Below are 5799 nucleotides of genomic sequence, written 5' to 3' on the forward strand. Positions count from 1 at the left end.
ATGTGTATATATGTTGATTTTGAGTTTTATTTGAGTTGATCGATTTTGAGTGTGATTGAATTGATAGATTTTGAGTACGTTGGATGTATGTATATATATAAATGTGTGTGTTGATCGATTTGGTTGATGATTTGATAATATATATGAAGTTGTTGTTAATAAGTAGTAGATATATTTTTGAATCTCTACCATTCAGTTTGTTGGTCCTTGTATATAGATCAATTCTGCAAATTTTCAGCCAATTTGGTGATCGTTAAGGTGTCAAACAAGATTAAATCAATGAATGAACCAAATCTGCCAAACTTGAACCGTTCATGCTTATAATTATAAATCGTAGTTTTAAATGTTTTAACGATCACAAAAATTTCTGAAAATTTGCAGAAGTGATCTACTCATATAGAACTACATATTGAACGGTGGAGATGTGATTTTGTGATCGAAAAGTTGATGTAATCCCCCATCCCTCATATATGTCAAAAAAAGGGATCCCTCATTAAAAGGGCCCTGATATATATATATATATATGTTAATTAATTTATAATATTGTGTTGATGGTATGAAGTTGTTGATGATGATTTTTTGATGATGTTGATATATATAATATTGTTATGTAATTATTAATTAAGTATATCTATATATATATGTGTGTTAATTAATTTGTTATCAATTAGTTGTAGTACGTAGAATATATATAACTGAATTGAAATATTATATATGGCATAGAATTTAATTAATAATTAGCTAGCGTTATACATATATATTTTGTTATATTTTTAGGATATGGATAAGAGTTGGATTTCGCTTCCAAAATGGGACAAAAGATATGGTAAAGGAATTATGAGTTTTCTGGAATATACGCTGGCTAATGCTAACGGGAATACAATTTTCTATTGCCCGTGCACGAAATGTCAGTGTCGCAACGATATGCATCGATTTGCGATTGACAAAGTATGGCACCACCTGAAGAGTAACGGGTTTTGGGAGAAGTACACATGTTGGTTATATCACGGTGAAACATCATTTGGGGGTCCGCATAATCATGGCCAATTTTCTGAGACGGGCAGTACATCCAACGATCCAACAACAGCCTTCATCAACGACATGTTTCCTTATGAGAGCGGTGTATGCGCTCAAGGATAGTATATGCCTGACCCGGTGCAGCCCTTTCCTAGAGCTGTCAACACTGTTGGTATTGACAAGTACAACAAACTGCTTGCTTTCCAACAGACCCCTGTGTACCCCGGTTGTCAGAAGACCGTTCTTGAAAGTGTGGTGGACGTAATGAAGATTAAAGTTGAGACAAAATCGACTGTGAAAGATGTTAATGATTATCTACAGTACACTGCTTCGATGCTGCCCCACGGTCATCGTCTTCCTACCACTCATCATAAGGTCCGATGTATCCTAAAAGATCTTGGGCTTTCCTACATCAAGATCCATGCATGCAGATATGACTGCGTTCTCTTCTGGGGTAAAGATCCAGAAGGGAATGACTTTGGTGGCCTTGACCCATGTCCGGTATGTCACACTGACTGGTATAAGCTGACTCCCGCAGGCAATAGGAAACCTGTGAAGGTACTTCGGTATTTCCCTTTGAGGGATAGGTTGGAGCGGTTGTACATCTCTTCACACACGGCCGAAGCTATGAGATGGCACGCTGATAGGGAATTGCATGACGAAGATACCCTTATACACTCTGCTGACCGGGAGACTTGGAAGCATATAGACAGGGAGTTTCCTCATTTTGCGTCAGATGTCCGAAATGTGAGGCTCGGGCTCTCATCCGACGGGTTCAACCCTTTTGGCAACATGAGTCTTCAATACAGTCTTCAATACAACCTTCGTCCATGGATGTGCATGAAGAAGGAATACAATATGTTGAGTTTGTTGATTCCAGGGCCCGGTTATCCAGGGAAGTGTCTCGATGTGTATTTGAGACATTTGATTGAAGAGCTTAAATTTTTGTGGGACATTGGTCATCTCACTTATGACAAGTACATGCACGAGATGTTCCAAATGCATGTCATGGTTGTTGGTACCATCGGTGATTTTCCTGCCCGTGGGATGTTGTCGGGCAACGTTGTTAGGGGATACAAGGCTTGTTCAGAGTGCCTTAGCGATGAGGGGAGCAGCAGTCATTGCAACAAGATATGCAAATTGGGTCATCGTACTCTCCTTCCATATGATCACGAATGGCGGCTCGATGCACAGGCATTTGATGGGACCGTAGAAAACGGTGTGCCTCCCAGAAGATGGATGGGGGAAGAAATTTTAGCAGTGCTTAATGAGTACGATTTTGGGCAACTCAGCAATCATCCCAATATTATGGCCGCAATACCTGAAAGACCCGACATGTACAAATTCTGGACACATAAGAGCATATTCTGGGAACTCCCATACTGGAGTAAGTTGTTGATCAGACACTAACTAGATGTGATGCACATAGAAAAGAATGTTTACGACAGTGTGGTGGGCACAATGCTGAACTTGGAGGGGAAGACGAAAGACGGTCCTAAGGCACGCATTGATCTAAAAAAAATGCAATTAAGAAGACATCTGTGGTTGAAAGAAGGGAAGAAAAAAATGCCTCCAGCTCCTTACACCGTGAAGCCTGACCAGAAGAACCTAATTTTCAGGTGGATGAGTTGTGTGAACTATCCTTCAGGCTATGCAGGAAATATAGTCCGGTGTGTGAACTTCCGGGATAATAAGATGTACGGGTTGAAGTGTCATGACTGTCATATCCTGCTACAACGTCTCTTCCCTGTTTTCATTCAACCGTTCTTTCCCCGTCAGGTGGTGGAGCCGTTAGTAGCGTTGGCAAGATTTTTCTAGAAGTTATGCACACGGGAAGTGAAAAAATCTAACCTCCGGGAAATGCAAGAGGACATTATTTATATCATGTGTAAATTTGAGAGGATATTTCCTCCAAATTTTTTTGACATCATGCCTCACCTGATGATCCATCTTCCCGAGCAATTGTTGCTTACCGGTCCAGTACACTACACTTGGATGTATCCCATGAAAATGTACGTTTTTTACACCTGAATTCCTCAATATATATACATGTTCAATAATCATAACATTTTGCAACTTGATTTACATGCAACTTGGAGACTACAAAGATTATGTGGCTAATAAATCCGCGCCTGAAGGATGTATAGCTGAAGCATATATTGCGCACGAGTGCGTCACCTACATGAAGTTGTATTTAGGAGCGTTGAAGGAAACTCCGCAAACCATGCCGGTAGATGTACCGAAGTTCAATCTTTCCATAGTCTCCAGTGATGTTAAAGTGTATAAAATTTTGCCAGACTCCTACAAGTTGCAACCACATGAGCTAGTCATTGCCCACTGGTGGGTATTGATTAACTGTCGAGAAGTTGAATACTGGAAAGACATCCATCTATATTGTCCAGACATTCAAGGTGATCTCGAGTACCACAATAGGGAGTTCGCAGATTATTTTGGCGGCTGGGTACGTAATTTAATTTTTCTGTACGTGTTTATGTTTATTGCATAATTATCCATATTTACAGTTGAATGGTTGGTTGCAGATGAACCATATTCAATTTGATGGTCACTCAAATTGGTCGCACGAACTAAGACTTCTAGCGATGAAGCCGATAATATCAAGAGTTTATCCGATGTGCAAGGTGAATGGCGTGCAATTTATATGCGGACAGAGAGACAGCAGAAGGAGAACACAGAATTCTGGGGTCATGTCACATGGTGGGCGGAATGGAGTTGACTATTACGGTGTTCTCCATTCAGTGGTGGAACTCGTTTATGAGCAAGGCATGACAGTGTACCTCTTCAAGTGTAGATGATTTGATACTAGGCCGCAGAGCATGAAGACCGATCAGTACGGAATATTATCGGTGAACACTGCTACAAGTTCTTACGAAGATGACCCGTTCGTTTTTGCCACATCGGTAAAACAAGTGTTTTATCTTGATGACCTTGCTAAGGGTGACGCGTGGAAAGTAGTCAACCTTGTGCACCCTCGAAACATTTACCGGGCGGCTACACTTGGAGAGGCCAAAGACAAGGAAGAGGATGTTGCGTATCAAGAGCCCAACGCAATAGGTATTCCTAACTCCTCTACCGTTCGTCTTAATAATTTTAAAGCGGGTCGTTCGGTGCGAATTCGTGATGAAGAGGCAAGGCTTATTGATGTTGATCCAAATCAAGAAACAGACGAAGACTCTGGCGATGAGGAAAGACATATATTACCAGAAATTATTTTTGACACCGAAGAAGACTCATCGGATGATTCCGATTATGAGCCTTAGTTTTAATTTAGAGGACGTAATCCATTAATTTGTATAACTAAAGACTTTTTCCTTTATAGTTTACATATGTTGAATTCATATTTCAGTTATTTTATATGAATTTTGGTGATATATGATGAACATGAAGTAAGTATGGTTTATTAATATCGTCTGTTTTTTTTAATGTATTTTTTTCCTTAAGCCGACGAAATACACCATATTTCGTCGGCTAAAACCATCTTAGCAGACGAATTATAGTGTATTTCGTCGGCTAAAACCATCTTAGCCGAAGAAATATACTATATTTCGTCTGCTAAGATGGTTTTAGTCGACGAATAACCTAATATTTCGTCGACTTTAGTTATTTTTTAATTTTTTAATTACATACTATACCCGACGAATACGTTAGGGTATTCGTCGGTTAAACCCTAAAATTTTTCTATTACATACTATAGCCCTATCTTCGGTGGTTATTTTCCAAAAAATTTTTAGACGACTTCTTGCGTCTCATCGGTTTGAAACTATTTTCAGTTGGAGGTCCGGCCAAAATACGTAATTTAGACGGTCGAACGACCTTTTCCGTGCGTTTAGGGGTTTGACTTACGAGATTGACCGTCCGGATCGAGCCCTTATTCTTGTCGGATCAAGTTGAATTTTTTCCCATACATGTATTTTGTCATGATGGTCAGATCTAGCGGTCAGATTTCTATTTCTCAAGTTTGATCATCACAATCACAACATGCCTACATTGTTTTATAACTTGTTTACCAATTATTATGTAAATGTTCCGTTTGAAAAACAAACTATACGTAAAACCTTCAAACGCCAAAAAGTCGTGAAATAAGATATGACGAGAATGTTGAAATACATCCACGGTTGAAAAATCACACTATTCCGGTAAATATTCGGTGCCGATAGTTGCGGTCAATGCAATTTTTCATTCTTTCCCCCTATGAGTAGCCCTATCTTTGGTGGTTATTTTGCGTAAAATACGACTTGTTGCGTGTCATCGATTTAAAACTATTTTCAGTTGAAGGTCCGGCCAAAATACGTAATTTAGACGGTCGAACGACCTTTTCCGTGCGTTTAGGGGTTTGACTTACGAGATTGACCGTCCGGATCAAGCCCTTATTCTTGTCGGATCAAGTTGAATTTTTGCCCATACATGTATTTTGTCATGGTGGTCATATCTGACGGTCGGATTTCTGTTTCTCAAGTTTGATCATCACAATCACAATGTGCCAAATGTATAAAAGTACTTTGGCCAACGAATTTCAAAGGTTAGCCGACGAATTTCAAAGGTTTAGCCGACGAATTGATTCTTAGCCGACGAGATTCTTAACTTTAGCCGACGAAATAATAATTTCGTCGGCTAAAGTTGTCGGGTTTAACTTACGCTCGACAGCAGAAAAACCCTAGCCTCCTCTTCCGCTTCCTCCGCCTCCTCTCCCTCTCCCGATCTCCGCCTCCTCCCTCCTCCCTCCCTCCCTCTCCCGGTCTCTGCCTCCTCCCTCCTCCCTCCTCC

The sequence above is a fragment of the Fragaria vesca genome, linkage group LG3 (genome assembly GCF_000184155.1).
Source record: "Fragaria vesca subsp. vesca linkage group LG3, FraVesHawaii_1.0, whole genome shotgun sequence".
Classification (NCBI taxonomy): domain Eukaryota; kingdom Viridiplantae; phylum Streptophyta; class Magnoliopsida; order Rosales; family Rosaceae; genus Fragaria; species Fragaria vesca.